Source organism: Podarcis tiliguerta (assembly GCF_965153285.1).
Source record: "Podarcis tiliguerta genome assembly, chromosome: 5".
Classification (NCBI taxonomy): domain Eukaryota; kingdom Metazoa; phylum Chordata; class Lepidosauria; order Squamata; family Lacertidae; genus Podarcis; species Podarcis tiliguerta.
In genome coordinates this window covers 90,888,963-90,907,621 of record NC_139538.1, presented here as the reverse complement: position 1 = coordinate 90,907,621, position 18,659 = coordinate 90,888,963, and the positions used below count along the sequence as shown (strand labels likewise).

Below are 18,659 nucleotides of genomic sequence, written 5' to 3'. Positions count from 1 at the left end.
CTGGCTAAACTGGCTATTGCTTGATTGTATTTTACAAGTTCTATGAAGTACAATCTTTGATACTTTGGCATATATATTAAAATTTGTAATAAGAATCTATTTTAAAAAAAACAAGATTCAGCATATATACCCACAGAGAGATACTTTGGCCGCCATTTTTTGTTTATTCAGTATGTTTCCTGACATAGTTAGAGCCCGAAATGTCTTCTGTGTGCATAAAAGATGGTCTGTATGACAGGTCTCTGGTAATCTCATTGATTGGTATCTCAAAGCATCATTTTTAGCATTAAAAAGCTGTGGAAGCACATGAAATGAGAAATGTAGGTGGCATCTGACATCTCTGTTTACACTGCTGGCTTCTAAGCAAACATTTATCTGCATGGATTTGCTTCAGTTTTGGCCCTTACTATTTGTCCAGAAGCAATGGAACAAAAATGTTGAGACTTCAGAACAAATTAAAAAGCAAACAAAAATAGGTAAGAATGAAACTCTCTGATACTGGTCAATGAATATACCTTTAGCAGAGTGAAACAGCTGGCTTTAGGTGCCATGAAAGAGCAATGTTTTGATGGCTATTTATTTTATTGTTCTTGTATTTTAATTGCCTGGGGTGGTGGAGAGGTGCATGTAGGATTTTCTGCCGCAGGTTCCACAATAACTTGACTGGCTTTGGGTACATTTTGGGGGTGGTGTGTGTGGGGGGGGGAGCATTTGCTGCTTTTATCTTAGTCAGGAAAAATTCTTGGGTTGGCCTTGGATCAGCATTATCTCTGTTTGAGAGGGAAGCAACATATATCCATTATAAAGAATTTCTGACTTTCCTTGTGGTAGCAGCTCATCTTATGGTCACCCAGCACTGGACGGGGCTAGGTCTACACTTTCTAAGAGGACTGGCATCAACCGTTATTGCAGGTGGCACTGAAGCAACAGTTAACAAAACATACGTGGATAAATGGAGGGTAGATAGACACAGTGGCGTAGCGTGGGTTGTCAGCACCCGGGGCAAGGCAAGTAATTTGCGCCCCCTAACCCATGGATTTGCGCCCCCTAACCCTAACCCCAGATGTTGCGCCCGGTGCGGCCGGCCCCCCCTGCACCCCCCACGCTACGCCACTGGATAGACAGCTTTTGTGACATATGGGCCAGCTTTGTTCAATATGCTAGGGTTGCAGAGCATGAGGTAGATACCTGGTGCACATGGATCTTTGTAGAAGGACATTCTGGGATGACGAGCCCTTTTACTATTGAGAACCTATGGAAATACATAATTCTACTTGCTGGGGTTGCTTTCTTTCAGTGTTTTGGCAGCAGTTCTGTGTTGAAATTCCTCCCGGTGGTTGTAAATAGTTCACTTTGTGTGTGTGAAAAAGAATAAAACTACAGTTTTAACAAAAATCGCAGAGCTGCTACTTCGTTTCTAATGCATTGGCCACATTCAGGCAGCTTATATTGCAGCTTAATAAAGCAAGGTTTGAACAAGCCTCATGCTCCTTCATTCTTCCCAACACTCAAGCCAGAATATTATCATTTCCTGTTATGTCTGAATGAACTGAGAATCTCTGGTTAACAGCTTCTGAACAAGCCAGGATATTAAGCAACTTTAAATCATGGCTTTATATCCTAGCTTGTTTGGAAGACATCAACTCTAGTTTCCTAATTCAGACATAATAGGTAACTGTAATTCGTGTTACCAAGACACTTGTTCAGATGGCAATCTACATACGCCCTCAAACGATGTGTCTGTTTTGGCTTTCTTCTAGGAAATGAACATGGTGGCATTGCAAAGGAATCAGAGCAAGCTATAGTGGTTTAGGCCAACCTCCCATAGCAGCAGGACGCGGGTGGCGCTGTGGGTTAAACCACTGAGCCTAGGACTTGCCGATCAGAATGTTGGCGGTTTGAATCCCCGCGATGGGGTGAGCTCCTGTTGCTCGGTCCCTGCTCCTGCCTACCTAGCAGTTCGAAAGCATGTCAAAGTGCAAGTAGATAAATAGGTACCACTCTGGCGGGAAGGTAAATGGCATTTCCATGGACTGCTCTGGTTTGCCAGAAGCGGCTTAGTCATGCTGGCCACACGACCCAGAAGCTGTACGCTGGCTCCCTCGGCCAATAAAGCAAGATGAGTGCCGCAACCCCAGAGTTGGTCATGACTGGACCTAATGGTCAGGGTCCCTTTACCTTTACCCTACCCATAGCAGCAGCCATGAACCATCTTGTTGTCTTGATTAGTCCCTGTGACTTTTGCCATGTCTGTGGCAAGCTGATGGCTCTGTTAAACTATTAATTAACTTTGGGGAACGAAACAAAAAGGGCTTCCTCTAGCAAGCATCTTCCACTCATAATTTAGAAAGGTACCCCTGCCCGTACGGGCCTGTCTTGACAGACTCTAGGGTTGTGCGCTCATCTGACTCTAGAGGCCGGGAGCCAGCGCTGTCTGCAGACACTTCCGGGTCACGTGGCCAGCGTGACGAAGCTGCTCCGGCGAACCGGCACCAGAGCAGCACACGGAACGCCGTTTACCTTCCCGCTATAAAGCAGTACCTATTTATCTACTTGCACCCAGGGGTGCTTTCGAACTGCTAGGTTGGCAGGAGCTGGGACCGAGCAACGGGAGCGCACCCCGCCGCGGGGATTTGAACCGCCGACCATGCGATCGGCAAGTCCTAGGCGCTGAGGTTTTACCCACTGCGCCACCCGCGTCCCACTCATAATTTAATCAACTCTAAATTTCCGTATTCTGGGAAATGTCACCACCCTTTCCCACGAGGGACTCTTCCGTCACCTGGCCATGAGTTCTGGTTGTTCAGAGACCCTTTCATGACCTCCCTGCTCCTCTGTGGAAGGAAAATGGTCCTTTGTCATTTTATGTCACTTTCTCATCCAGTTCTGTCAATGAGTTCACTTGTTGAGTCGTTAGACCTAATGCCCATCAGAACTCTCTTTCCTGTAACTGAACACTTCTCAGTCACCCCTTTGTTCAGACCTCCACACTCCCCTTCCCAAGCTCAGTCGCAGCTCTGCAGATTCTGCTTCAGTCCAGCTAGAACCTTCACCTAGGCCTCTTCTCCCCATCACCCAGCTGTGTTTGTTGTTTACTTCAGATTAGTCAAGACCCTTGCAGGAAGCGTTCCCAAAGAAAAACCTTTTTTCTATTTTTGGAAATGTGAAGTGGATTCCCCCCTTTAAAAAAAAAATGGTGAGGGCACATAAAAGTATTCTCCATCTGTCTGCAAAGGGCCCACCACCTGTTCCTTTAGTTGCTGTCAGAAACTTCTGACTCAGACGCAGTTGTACACCCGTAGTTCATGGCAAAGCTCAGGAGACTGATTCTGTTCAATTATACCTTTCTCAGGACGGGTACTTAACAGTGTTTTTCTCCATCTTCCTACCTCTGCCTTTCTCATGTCATTCCAAACCCTGGTGTGTTTAGGCTTGCGCTGTAAGTACGTCTCATTCCTAGCACCTGCCAACTAGTACATCCACTACAGATAAGATAGTATTAGTATTAGTATCTGCCTCCGCACAGCACTAAGATCCCTTCTGTCTTCCCTGCATGCTCTGTGTAATAATAATAATAAGAAGAAGAAGAAGAAGAAGAAGAAGAAGAAGAAGAAGAACAACAACAACAACAACAAACAACAACAACAACAACAACAATAATAATTTATTATTTGTACCCCGCCCATCTGGCTGGGTTTCCCCAGCCACTCTGGGCGGCTTCCAACAAAGTCAAAGAATACACTAAAATGTCATACATTAAAAACTTCCCTGAACAGGGCTGCCTATGTACCTGACAATGACACATGGCTTTGGGAAATCAGGTCAGCAATGCTCACATTGGCTGCTACAGCCCTTCGTCACTCACTGGTACCCCCAATATTAGTAACTAGATTCAGGATTAGCCCAAGGTAGTATGGTGGTTTTCCCAGTAGTGATGTATGGAAGTGAGAGCTGCACCATAAAGAAGGCTGATTGCTGAAGAATTGATGCTTTTGAATTATGGTGCTGGCGGAGACTCTTGAGAGTCCCATGGACTGCAAGAAGATCAAACCTCTCCATTCTGAAGGAAATCTGCCTCCCCACAGCACCAAGATCCCTGCTGTCGGTCCCCACAGCACCAAGATCCTTGCTGTCATTCCCAGCTCCTGCCAAACTAGCAGTTTGAAAGCACACCGAAAAAATGCAAGTAGATAAATAGGTACCGCTCCAGCGGGAAGGTAAACAGTGTTTCTGTGTGCTGCTCTGGTTTCGCTGTTCCCTTGCGCCAGAAGCGGCTTAGTCATGCTGGCTACATGACACGGGAAAACTTTCTGTGGACAAACGCCAGCTCCCTCGGCCTGTAAAGCGAAATGAGTGCCGCAACCCCAGAGTCTGTGACTGGACTTAACTGTCAGGGGTCCTTTACCTTTACCTTTAGTATGGTGCCTGAGTTGGAATGTCCACATGATGACTTTCCACCCATTAATAAAGATGGTGCACAATACACTGGGATATTACAGGCAGCCCCTTTGTTTTTTATTCCGTCCGTTGGTGAAATGGGGTATAATGGAAAACCATTGAAAAAAACCTGCAAACACCTTCTCTGCCCCCATTCTGCCCTTTTTAGTGACGTTTCAGTGACATCCTTATGATGTTTCCAGGTCACTTCTGGGTTCGACGTGATGCACGTATAGATGGTCACACACGTATTGAACACACATAAACAGGATACTGCTTGTAATGGGAACTGCCCTAGTGTATAGTGGTTTTCTTGTGTAGCGCCCATTAATTTAAATGGGACTTGTGTCAGAGGGTGTCCTTTTGTACGTTTCCGAGCACAATTCAAAGTATTGGTGTTGACCTTTAAAGCCCTAAACGGCCTCGGTCCTGTATACCTGAAGGAGCGTCTCCACCCTCATCATTCAGCCCGGAAACTGAAGTCCAGCGCTGAGGGCCTTCTGGCGGTTCCCTCATTGCGAGAAGTAAGGTTACAGGGAACCAGACAGAGGGCCTTCTTGGTAGTGGTGCCCACCCTGTGGAACACCCTCCCTTCAGATGTGAAGGAAATAAGTAGCTATCCTATTTTTAAAAGACATCTGAAGGCAGCCCTGTTCAGGGAAGTTTATAATATTTAACGCTGTATTGTTTTTAATACTTGATTGGGAGCCGCCCAGAGTGGCTGGGGAAACTCAGCCAGATGGGCGGGGTATAAATAATAAATTATTATTATTATTATTTTGGATAATGCCCAGTGGGATCAAACCTGCCTTCTCCCATTCTTGTCATCCTTCATGGCATCCAGCATCTGTTACCTGTTACAGCCTGCTCACCTAGTAGAGATGTATTTAAAAGAGAATGGGTGGAACTGGTTGGAGCAGGACGTGATTCCTTTAGCGTAAGTGGGGATCAAACGTGGCCAATGTCATAGAATCATAGAATCATAGAGTTGGAAGAGACCACAAGGGCCATCGAGTCCAACCCCCTGCCAAGCAGGAAACATCACCAGAGCACTCCTGACATATGGTTGTCAAGCCTCTGCTTAAAGACCTCCAAAGAAGGAGATTCCACCACTCTCCTTGGCAGCAAATTCCACTGTCGAACAGCTCTTACCGTCAGGAAGTTCTTCCTAATGTTTAGGTGGAATCTTCTTTCTTGTAGTTTGGATCCATTGCTCCGTGTCCGCTTCTCTGGAGCAGCAGAAAACAACCTTTCTCCCTCCTCTATGTGACATCCTTTGAACATGGCTATCATATCACCCCTTAACCTCCTCTTCTCCAGGCTAAACATGCCCAGCTCCCTTAGCCGTTCCTCATGTCAACTTTCACTGCCTGCCCCAATGTTAAATTAATAGTTATGTTCTTCTTTCCCCTTCTTTTCTTTAACGAGATTCCCCCTCCCCCCCAAAAAAAGTTTTTTTTTTGGTTTCATTTGATTTCCAACCTTGTTCAACTGTTGGGTTTATCAATATGCCATGAACTGGCCAACAAAAGACCCTCAGTTTAGAAGCAGACCTCTCCTCCCTTCTCCTCCTCGCCCCGTGAAGTTGTAACATAGGAGTTAAGTTCAGAAGGTGACAACACCTGTTTGCAATTTAAAGGAAATGAAAAGATACTTTTTCCATGGCTATAAGCATGAAATTCATACACATACGTATGCATATACAGTTTCACCAGCGTACTCTGTCCTGTGGTACACAAATGCAAACCAGAATTACTGCCAGTGTCAATTAAAACCCTTGAAGACATCTGGATATGTTTAACCCACAATTCCTTGCAGATGATTTGGAGTGTGTGTGGTGGTGGCTGTTACATCAATGCAACTATCAGGCCTGCATATTTTAATAATTACATTTATTATTAATAGTATTATTTTGAAGGAAAGCAATGCAACATGTCTATTGGTCTGACATTTGACCTGGCCCATAAATGGCTTCCTTTTCATTAGGAGAGAGGAACTGAATCAACTGCAGGGTGGGCGGGGTTTGGAAACCTGTGGCCCCTCCCATCAGCACTAGCCAGCATGGCCAATGGTCACTTGTTGTGAAGCCACAGGCTCCCCACTCTCTTCTAGGCCACACTCTTTTCTGTTGTGTGCATTTCTTTTATGCGACGCAACATACATTGTCCTTCAACAATATGTGCTTTCAATTGCAGAAGATTTCTGGGCCCTCTCAGTTTACTACCACCAAACTTTAAAGCCCTAAATGGCCTCGGTCCAGTATACCTGAAGGAGCGTCTCCACCTCTATCGATCTGCCCGGACACTGAGGTCCAGCGCTGAGGGCCTTCTGGCGGTTCCCTCGCTGCGAGAAGCCAAGTTACAGGGAACCAGGCAGAGGGCTTTCTCGGTAGTGGCGCCCGCCCTGTGGAACGCCCTCCCACCAGATGTCAAAGAGAAATTTTTTTAGAAGACATCTAAAGGCAGCCCTGTTTAGGGAAGCTTTTAATGTTTAATAAGTTATTGTATTTTAGTGTTTCTGTTGGAAGCCACCCAGAGTGGCTGTGGAGATCCAGCCAGATGGGTGGGGTATAAATAATAATAAATAATAAATTAATAATAATAATAATAATAATAATAATAATAATAATAATAATAATATCTTTATTGTCATTGCCCCCTTCGGGGACAACGAAATTACTTGGCTGCTCCATAAAAACACTAATTAAAAAAATATAGTAAAATACATAAAACACCAATTAAAAAATATAGTAAAATACAGCAAAGGAGATTTGATGACTTTCAAAGTCCGGGCTTCCCATTCAGGGCCGAGATCGCTCTGGAGAAGAAGCTGTTCTTAAGACGGCTTGTTCTTGTCTTCATCGTCCTGTATCTCCGTCCCGGATTATTATTATTATTATTATTAATCAAAGACAGCAAGTGACAGTTTTTAATGATACACAAACACCAGCGTGCATGATGCTTTATGGAGTAACATTAACAAACTTCCTACCCTTTAGGAACTTACCATTTCAGGTGGGGTGGGGTGGAAAGGAAGACAAGGTTGAAAGAGATGACCTTTTTAACCTGCCAGCAACAGATTTTTTGATGTGTTCACCCCAAATGTGCTGCATTCATTAGCATCTGCCCAGCTCCAGAGGCGCTGTGACTGCAGCTTTCTGTTTGTTGTCAGCTTTACTGCTTGTAAGGTATCCTACAACTGTGGATTTGTTGCGCAACAAGGAGGTTGAGATGTCAAGATGTTAAAAGCATGGGGGCATCATCTGCCAAACTGCCTCCACCCATAACATGTCAGCTTCAGTTGCTTCAGAGTAGCAGCTGCCCCAACCCTCTAAGCAAGCAAAATAAATAAACAAACAAATAAAACTTGTAAGAGAAGTAAGCCGATGTGCACTAAGAAATGTCCCATCTTTTTACATCTTCCAAGATAAGCCTGGGGTGTTTAAGAGGGTACATTTTTTTTTTAAAAAAAAAATTTATTAGAAGTTTAATAGTTACAGAAAAAAGGGGGGGGGAAACAATAAAAAAAATAACAAACAATATATCGAAAATAAGAAAGACAAAAAAATACATCAAAACAACAAGAAAAACAAAAAACATTTAAAAACACATCCAATATTTCCCTATCTTTACCTTTCATTTACTTGTTTCATTGACCTCCTCACACCTCCCTTTTTTGTATTCTAGTTCAATTAGCTATTTCAGCAAATCCTTTCCATCTTTCTCAAATTTTTGTTCTATAATTTATCTTAACACAATCTAACTTTAAATTTTCCACTTTGGCCCATTAACAATCAGTTCTTGCTTAATTCTTTATAACATTTCTGCTAAAACCATATAACTTCATTCCAGCATTCTTCTAACATTCATTAATTTTGCAGTATTTCTGTAAATATACTTTGAATTTTTTCCAATCTTCTTCCACCGACTCTTCTCCCTGGTCTCGGATTCTGCCAGTCATTTCCGCCAATTCCATGTAGTCCATCAAAGAGGGTACATTTTTAAGTCAGAAGTCTGTTAGAAAATTACATTGGCCAACTTTTTCTTTTGTGAGAAAGTCTCCATCTTTCTCCTAGTTTCACTGCTGTGATTTCGTGTTCCTGTACAATAAGAAGAACAGTGAAAACAATGTGCTTGTTTTGAACACTGAACTAAATGGCTGGCAGTTCTTTCATAAAACCAAATCCAGTAAGATAAACCAGTGCTTTTCCATCCCAGAAGAGCCACAACTAGAGTTTCTTCCCTGCTTTCTTTTAGCTTTTTCTCAAGTACATGTTCCCTCTTCATGGAAAATTAGAAGCTCAAAGCAAGTTGTGCCAGGGGAAAAGATGGAAAATTCTCATAGCTTTAAGGATTTAAATTAGCCCAGTGTTGAAATAAGGAGGGGGGTGCTTTGCAAACATTCATACATTTCTACACCATTTGCAAAGAGTGCAATGCTATTCACAATGTCATGATGGATGGAGGGAGGGAAGGAGGGATGTTCTTCTACCTCACAGAATCACAGAATCATAGAGTTGGAAGAGACCACAAGGGCCATCGAGTCCAACCCCCTGCCAAGCAGGAAACACCATCAGAGCACTCCTGACATATGGTTGTCAAGCCTCTGCTTAAAGACCTCCAAAGAAGGAGACTCCACCACACTCCTTGGCAGCAAATTCCACTGTCAAACAGCTCTTACTGTCAGGAAGTTCTTCCTAATGTTTAGGTGGAATCTTCTTTCTTGTAGTTTGGATCCATTGCTCCGTGTCCGCTTCTCTGGAGCAGCAGAAAACAACCTTTCTCCCTCCTCCATGTGACATCCCTTCATATATTTGAACATGGCTATCATATCACCCCTTAACCTCCTCTTCTCCAGGCTAAACATGCCCAGCTCCCTTAGCCGTTCCTCATAAGGCATCGTTTCCAGGCCTTTGACCATTTTGGTTGCCCTCCTCTGGACACGTTCCAGTTTGTCAGTGTCCTTCTTGAACTGTGGTGCCCAGAACTGGACACAGTACTCCAGGTGAGGTCTGACCAGAGCAGAATACAGTGGCACTATTACTTCCCTTGATCTAGATGCAGCCCAGAATTGCATTGGCTTTTTTAGCTGCTGCGTCACACTGTTGGCTCATGTCAAGTTTGTGGTCAACCAAGACTCCTAGATCCTTTTCACATGTACTGCTCTCAAGCCAGGTGTCACCCATCTTGTATTTGTGCCTCTCATTTTTTTTGCCCAAGTGCAATACTTTACATTTCTCCCTGTTAAAATTCATCTTGTTTGTTTTGGCCCAGTTCTCTAATCTGTCAAGGTCGTTTTGAAGTGTGATCCTGTCCTCTGGGGTGTTGCAGTCATTCTACAGAAGGGGTAGAGAAGTGGATCCAGCCAGTGTGATGAAGCCCAAGAGAGTCCTCTTACACCCACTTTGTTGTCCAAATGCAACACAACAGCCTTGTGCAGCTGCCAGTGCATCTGGTCATTTCTGGTTGTTGTTGCTGCCACCACCCTCCTACTTACTCCTGCAGCCTCAGATGCGGAAGGAATCTGGGATGTACTAACAACAACAATAATAATAAATTTTTTTTTATACCCTGCCCTCCCCAGCCAAGACCGGGCTCAGGGCGGCTAACAACCAATAATAAAAACAAGTTGATTAAAACACGGTTTAAAAGATAAAGACACAAGATTAAAACATTAGGATGCAGCCTCTTCACAGGAGGAGAAAGGAAAAAGAAAGAGGGGGAGGGAATCAAACTGATTCTAAGCCAAAGGCCAGATGGAACAACTCTGTCTTACAGGCCCTGTGGAAAGAAATCAGATCCCGCAGGGCCCTGGTCTCATGAGATAGAGCGTTCCACCAGGCCGGAGCCAGTGTTGAGAAGGCCCTGGCTTTGGTTGAGGCTAATGTAACTTCCTTAGGGCCCGGGACCTCTAGGGTGTTGCTATTTATGGACCTTAAGGTCCTCCGTGGGGCATACCAGGAGAGACGATCCCATAGGGTCTACTAAAGCAATTCCTTTTTAAAAGGTTCTGAGCCAGTGACCCAGCACTCCTCACTTCAACCTACAGCTTTTTGGTTCGTTCAGAGTGTAACAGCAGCCTGCTCTCTGAGTCTCTCCCAGACCTCAGAAGAATGCGCTGGCGACTTACAATGCCAACCCTAAACTCCCAGGAGCCCGAATGCCAAGCATCTGGGCACATGGGGATTCTGAAACCCTGAGACTGGCAACCGCACACTCCTCAGCAGTCATATTAAGGAACTTCATTAGGAATGAAAGTAGGGGGAAAGCAAGCAGAAGGTCCAAACATAATACAAAATAAAACCGAGCATTGTGGCTCTAAACCTAGTTTACGCACTGCACTCGTTCTTCAAGCTCGAGCGCAAAGAATCAGGAAGGCTAGTGAGCATCGTGAAAGATCCGGCTTGGAATCCTGGTGCTAGAAAGGGAACTGGATCCCGCTCAGGGTGGGAGGGGAACAAGCTGCAAGAAGCATCTCGGCTTTTTTAAAGCCTATCTCTTGGGAGGGGAGACCCGAATTCTGACATACCATGATAGGAGATATGTGCCTACTAGACTTCGGGAAACGATGGGCACCTCAGGACTTTTCTTCACAAGCAGGGAGTCAGATCCTTATCTCCCCCACCCCACTGTGTGTGTGTGTGTGTGTGTGTGTATGTGTGTATATATATATATATATATATATATATATATATATATATATATAGTGTTTTTTTAACATACCATTTTCAACAGTAATTAAACATACCGTACTTTTACATCTTATTCAAATTTTTGACTTCCATCAATACTGTCTGAAAATTTTCCAATCTAATCTCTCAGTCTGCATTTCTTATCTTCCCTATTACATTTCAAACTCATAACCAATATCTCTATCTTTTCTACTTTGTAACACTTCGTATATTTCTCCTTACAAAACTTATTGTAGTCCTACTAGCGTAATTTGTTGATTACAGTTGCTCTTCAAATAATTCATATACTTCTTCCAATCTTCTGTAAATCTCTGGTCCTGCAGGTTTCGAATCCTTCCTGTCATTTTGTCCAATTCTGCCTAGTCCATTAATTTCGTCTGCCATTCTTCTTTCGTCGGAATTTCTTCTTGTTCCCATTTCTGGGCTAACAATACTCTTGCCGCAGTTGTTGCATATAAAAACAATTTAACATCTTGCCTATTAATGTCCCGACCTATAATACCAAGTAAATATGCTTCTGGTTTTTTTTTATAAAAATGTATATTTCAACATCTGGGCCAAGTCTGACAGGAGGCTGGGGCTGCCGATCTACCAGTCACTGATATCACAATGACATCTGGTGCTCACACAATCGGCTGGGAAGGGATAGACGATTCTCTTGACAGGGAAGGGGTCTCACCTGCATCTTGCTCTCTCCAGAGAGACCCTAGGAATCTTTCCAAGACAAGTAAGAGTGCCACACCAATTCCTAGTACCGTTCACTGTGCTGGGCTTGTCCTGCAGTAGTGTCTCCTGCCAGCTGCATTCTCGCCTTTTCTCTTTAGCCAGTACTTTGACAGCGATGTCACGCTGGCCACATGACCCGGAAGTGTCTTCGGACAGTGCTGGCCCCCGGCCTCTTTGAGTGAGATGGGCGCACAACCCTAGAGTCTGTCAAGACTGGCCCATACGGGCAGGGGTACCTTTACCTTTACCTCAGGGACACGGGTGGCGCTGTGGGTTAAAGCCTCAGCGCCTAGGGCTTGCCGATCGAAAGGTCGGTGGTTCGAATCCCCGTGGCAGGGTGCGCTCCCGTTGTTCGGTCCCAGCGCCTGCCAACCTAGCAGTTCGAAAGCACTCTCGGGTGTAAGTAGATAAATAGGGACCGCTTACTAGCGGGAAGGTAAACGGCGTTTCCGTGTGCTGTGCTGACTCGCCAGATGCGGCTTTGTCACGCTGGCCACGTGACCCGGAATTGTCTTCAGACAGCGCTGGCCCCCGGCCTCTTTGAGTGAGATGGGCGCACAACCCTAGAGTCTGTCAAGACTGGCCCGTACGGGCAGGGGTACCTTTACCTTTACCTTGACAGGGAAAGTGACTCTGGAAGAAACCTGGGCTATAGTTCTCGATAAAGTAGGACTGAATGAAGGAGGTGTGATCAATCACTTTTATTTTTCAAATGGTTGGAGCAACCCTTGGCCAACCTGGCGCCTTCTAGGTGTTCTGGAGATTAACTTTCATCATCCTGAGTCAGCACAACTTTGCTGGGTGAGGCTGATGGGCTTTGCGGTCCAAAACATCTGGATGGCACCAGGTTGCTGATGGCTGGGCTGGGCAATACATGTTTGCCATTAAAAGGAAGTGGATGGCAAACCAACCAGCCAACCAAACAAGCCACTAAAAAAATTGAATGATGTGAGCTGTATACATTATGCCATGTGCAAACTGTATGTGTATGGACAAAAGGTTGCATAATTTTTTCTGCTTTTGTTGTGCTGTGAGGTGGGACAAAGAGTTATATAGGTTATAGGAGCACTACATGAGAAAAGCTTTTATCATACTTTTAATTATATCATGTACTGTCTTTCAGTTACACCATATAGAATTGTTTTACAGGGTTCCATAGAGTGACGGATTATTCACCCGCTCTCTGCATACAACCGGCTTCTCAATGTCAGATTAGATGTTCCTCTAATTGCAACCATGTCTGGGTTTTGGAAAAAAATCTAAAGCAAAGATCAGGAACACCAAACTCCCATTTCCCCACCACCAGGAAAGCAGCCTACAGGGAGGTGAAGTTTAACCCTCCTCAAGCATTATCCCAATGGTAGTTGATAGTTGAGCAGGGATGACTTCCAGCTGTGTTGGGGTTGCCTCTGGGGATGGAAGGGTTAAACCTCCACACCCTGTCCATTTCAGTCCAAGTAAAAGTTACCCCCTCTCACTAGAATTTTGGTTTACAAAACCCATGGCTGCTATCCAGACAATTGGATTAACACTTACTTTGGCCCTTTGGAGTCTGGCTTGCTTGACAAGGCTTGCTGTTTTCCAAACTTGGTGAGTAAAAGGAAGCCTAAAATCCCCACTAAAATACCACTGAAATATATGTCAAAATATGTATTTTCAGTACTGCTCAGTTTTGATCAGAGGAAAAGATGCTAGGTGGAGCTTAGGGTAGAAGAAGTAAAAGTGTGAAAAGGTTTTCAAAAGGGAAAAACCTCACCCCACTTATACACACACACACACACACACACACACACATACTTATATACTTTATGGAATAGCAGTTTGGCTTCTTGGTGAATGCTTTAAATATCCTTCCTGATGGTCCTATAACACCTTGAGGCACTTGTCCTTTGGGAGTGGAGATGAATTAGAACCCATAAAAATTTCCATGTCTGGTCAGGAGGGTTACCTTGGGTAATTTTGTTTCCGAAATGGGGCATAGGCAGTCCATTCTGGAAGCTCAACAGTAGTTGAATTGAGGCAAACGCACACAGTAGTTCATGTATAAAAAAGAACCTTTGTAGAGAATCATTTAAGGAATAAGTCCAGAGAGCAATGATCTTAATTGGCAGCTCCTTGTGCATTTAAAATGGGCTCGCATAAGTTAGAGAGCCGTTAACGAAAATGAATTTAGTTTATATATTTGTCTCCCATTAGGAAGGAAAAGCTCTCTCTCAAGTGTGTGTGTGTGTGTGTGTGTGTGCTTTACTGCAAAGCAGTTCATTCTGTTCTTGCGAACAGAGCTTGGCTAGGAGAAAAGCACCTGGTGAGACTAACTGTGACTCCAGGATTGGAGGGAGGTTTCACTTCATTCACTCACATGCCCTTTGGCCCTTGAAATAACTCCCATCCTGAGAAGTGAATGGGGACACCCAAGTTTAACAGTGTGGACCTATTGCCATCATATCTGGAGGTAACAGCCATGTCAGTGCCTGGCGTGCTCTGGGCCATGGGGTCATGAAGAGTTGGACACGACTAAACGACTAAACAACAACAACAACAACAGCCATGTCTTGACCCACATGTTTTGGCTTCTCATATGCCCATGGAGAAACGTTCTTGTGAAACGTGGACCACTTATAAACACCAGTTCCAGCTCCTCTGAAGATTCCATCAATGGTGTCTCCTAAATTTTTTACACATCACTTGGGAAGACAGGCGAACTAATGCCAGTGTACTGGAAGAAGCAAAGATCACCAGTGTCAAAGCGATGATTCTTCAACATCATCTTCATTGGACTGGTCATGTTGTGCGGATGCCTGATTCGTCTTCCAAAGCAACTACTCTACTCTGAACTTAAAAGTGGAAAACGTAATGCTAGTGGTCAACAAAAAAGGTTTAAAGACTCTCTCAAGGCAAATCTTTAAAAATGTAGTATAAAGACTGACAACTGGGAAACACTGGGCTGCGAAGCGCTCCAATTGGAGAGCAGCCTTTACCAAAGGTGTCATGGGCTTTGAAAGACACTCAAACTCAGGACGAAAGGGAGAAACGTGCTAAGAGGAAGGCACATTTAGCAAATCCACACCGCGATCAACTCCCACCCAGAAACCTATGTATGTGTGGATCCAGAATTGGCCTCCATAGTCACTTACAGACTCACTGTTAAAACTGTGTTTATGGAAGACAATCTTACTCAGCTACGAGTGATCACCAAAGAAGGAGGGGGAGGGGAGAGGAGGATATAGGGTCTTTTAAATATATTTTTTGACAGCTAGCACCACAACATCTAGTTTGTTCTTGCTCAGAACTGCTTCACACACCTGCCTTTACATCGTAAGTTGGTTTGACTGGTAGTGGCTGCACTGGAGTCTCCAAAGAGTGGGGGAGCAGTGGTCAGAGTGCAGTACAGTCATTGCAGCACTGCACACCCGGCTTCCTGATTCTGAGCATTGTTGCTGCCTACTGGGAGAGTAAGGGGCAAGCCCTTGGGACCTCTCCTCCCAGTTGGTAAGCGGCAGTGATGCTCACCATTGGGAAACCAGGTATACAGTGCTGCCCTACCTGTCCATCCTTTTGCTACCTGAGATCCTGTAACTGGATTGATCTTGTAACTGGGTTGAAACTTGGAGTATGCAGAACATCTGCTCTGCTACAGAACCACGTGATTTCCCTAAGAATGGCTGCCTTTCTCATTGTGTCGCATGCAGTGAATATGTCCCTTGGGGAAAAGAGCAAGTGTCTCTCAAGGTGACCTGATAGTACTGAAAATGAAAATTGGAAAAACAATATGTACAGCCCATTCTGGCTATGGACACACATCTTGCTGTAGTTGCTGGCATAAAAAGAAACCACCAGCTACTCGGAACCTCTCTTGTGCAGAGGAGGCAGAATATTTGGGTGGCCATAAATCTTAGTATGCTACAGAATATAGAACGCTGAGTTGAGAACAGGCACAGGGCTTTTGTTAGCACTGTGGTCTAAAACCACTGAGCCTCTTGGGCCACAGCGGAATGAGCTCCTGTTGCTCTGTCCCAGCTCCTACCAACCTAGCAGTTCAAAAGCATACCAGTGCAAGTAGATAAATAGGTACCACTGTGGTGGGAAGGTAAACAGCGTTTCCATGCACTCTGGTTTCAGTCATGGTGTTCTGTTGCTCCAGAAGCGGTTTAGTCATGCTGACCACATGACCCGGAAAGCTGTCTGTGGACAAACGCTGGCTCCCTCAGCCTGAAAGCGAGATGAGTGCCGCAACCCCATAGTCGCCTTTAACTGGACTTAGCCATCCAGGGGTCCTTTACCTTACCTTTACCTTTTATAGGGTTAGATATGAGCAAAGCTACAGCAGGCATTTGACCTGTTCGTGTGGTGTTGGATTAAGCCCTGTTACCTCTTCAGCCTCCGATACCTCCTCCTCCCAGTCTGCCCCCTTTTCTCCCTCTGACTACTCATCATTGTCCCACCACCAATCCCCTGGCACTGAGCCTTCTTCTCTTGGGGGTTCCTCAGCTTGTTCCTCTCCTGCAGGGTACCTGCCCCCTCAAGTTCCCAGAGCCTTTAGCAGTCCTAACAGGCAGAACAGGAAGCGGATGGTAAAATGCAGCATGGCAGCAGTCTACCCGGGCAGGTGCGTGATGGCCTTTATCTTTTTACAGTACCATTCTGCTTTCACCTTTGTCCACCTGGCTGTTGATGTCTTGGGTGCATTGCTGCCCTACTTTAAAACATAAAAAGTTAAAATGCTAAGCATCTGGATAGGCTTGTCTAAACAGGAATGTTTTTATCAGGCTCCGAAAGGAATACAATGAAGGTGCCTCCTTGATCTCAATAGACAGGGAGTTCCATGCTTCAATTTTATCGCAGTTTGGCTCAGTCCACAATGTCGCGCCTGGGTCATGCCTCTGCGATGTCTAACTTTAGCCACAGTATGCTGAGAGAAAGTAGGATTAAACAGAGGAGAGAGGCTGACAGTTTTTGGCTTTGCTTTTAGCCGGAAGCTAAAATCGCATGTAGCTTTCCAGCACCACAGAGAGAGAGAGACACTGAATGGTTAGTATTTTCGGAACATCTTTTTTTCTTACAATAGCCAGCCAACTGCAAGATTTAATGTGAGTCTGGCAGATTGATTTACAAAGCACTCTTACAGATTCATTCTGCTCCAACATACCAGAATGTGACAATTAAGCCAACATCTGGAATTCATTGGTGGAGCAGATCCTAAGTAAACATTATAGCACTGTTGATTTCCTCGGTGCTGGATTTCCTCTTGCTACCACAGCTTAACTAGTGTTGTCCTGTCAGATAGGGCTAATGATAAAAGCAGAGCAAATGCAAGAGCTGTAATCCAGGCCTGTTTGCACCATCTCCCTTTAACAATCTGTATCATAGGGACACAGGTGGTGCTGTGGGTTAAACCACAGAGCCTAGGACTTGCCGATCGGAAGGTCGGCGGTTCGAATCCCCGCGACGGGGTGAGCTCCCGTTGCTCGGTCCCTGCTCCTGCCAACCTAGCAGTTCAAAAGCACGTCAAAGTGCAAGTAGATAAATAGGTACCACTCCAGCGGGAAGGTAAACGGCATTTCCGTGCGCTGCTCTGGTTCGCCAGAAGTGGCTTAGTCATGCTGGCCACATGACCAATAAAGCAAGATGAGCGGCGCAACCCCAGAGTCGGTCATGACTGGACCTAATGGTCAGGGGTCCTTTATCATTGGTTTATTTATTTTTTGCCATGTAAGGTTCAGCACACACATGCGCACACAGTTGTGGTCTTGCCGTGCGCCATGAGTTTTCCTACCTTGAATATTCCTGCAACCAGAGAGGCGTGGCTTCTGCTTCCCATGGCTGGGTCCCATACCCTTCTGATCCTGTCTGAACACCAGAATCGCAGGAGCTGTTCTGTGGGCAGTGCTGTCGCCCTTCCCCAGCAGATGTAGCAATGGGGTTGTCACGTCCCACATGATCTGCCCGGCCCACGGAGCATTTTTCAAGCAGTACTGAAACGACACGAGATGCAGCCAATGGAAAGTAGCAACCATACTGGTTCTTTAATACAGGGATTGTTGTGTAGGCTGCCGTTCCGGCGTGGAAAGGCACCATTATTGTCCTTTGCATTTTTGAATTATGACTGAGAGAAGAGTCATCTGATGCTGGCAGAGTTCAGGAACTGGCTTAATGCTGCCTCATCCTGCACTCCCAGAAATGAGTGGTAGTAGCTGTTTAAACCATTTCCTCCCGTTCTTCGTCCCTACCGTTTCAGCATAATAAAAACAGGAGAGAAAAATGATATATGTATACATATATCCATATTCATATATAGTTAATAAAAAATACAAACTAATTCACAGTGTATCCAAGCATTTTCTTGCATTTTTTTTGATATCTGTACAACAAAAGCACTCCATTTCTTAACATATTTTTTTCTTAATTTTCTCCAAATACACACTGACTGGCTGACTGGCTACCTTTTCTCTGGAAGGGGAAAAACATGCAAATAATTACAATAAAAACAACACAGAACCAGCCCTTTACTGAAAAGCAGTCCCACTCTGACAGGTGAAATGTGAGTTTTAAGAGATAGGCTCTATAAATACAGAGCATCCTCCATGTTTCAGTCTAAACTTTTAGAGCTACTCTTACAGGATTTCAGAAGACCAAGGCATGCCTTTTTAAACAAAGGATGATGAAATGTACTTTCAAACTTTTTTATTATTACAGTCATACCTCGGGTTGCGCTCCGTGGCAACCCGGAAATAACGGAACGCGTTACTTCCGGTTTCCGTCGCTCGCACATGCGCAGATGGTCAAAATGACGTCATGTGCAGAAGCG

The 18,659-nt window shown here is 44.8% G+C and overlaps 2 protein-coding genes across 6 annotated transcripts in view; one reads left to right on the top strand and one right to left on the bottom strand.

Annotated features, from left to right (window-relative positions):
- Window positions 1-18,659, top strand: part of FGFRL1 (fibroblast growth factor receptor like 1) — a 176,917-nt gene that overhangs the window by 91,928 nt on the left and 66,330 nt on the right. The window lies entirely within an intron of this gene.
- The window catches only part of SPON2 (spondin 2), a 179,667-nt gene continuing 170,292 nt past the window's right edge, over window positions 9,285-18,659 (bottom strand). Inside the window, exon 7 of the transcript XR_014511380.1 lies at window positions 9,285-9,309. The gene's annotated coding sequence lies outside the window, so the exon portion shown is untranslated. The remainder of the gene's footprint in view (window positions 9,310-18,659) is intronic.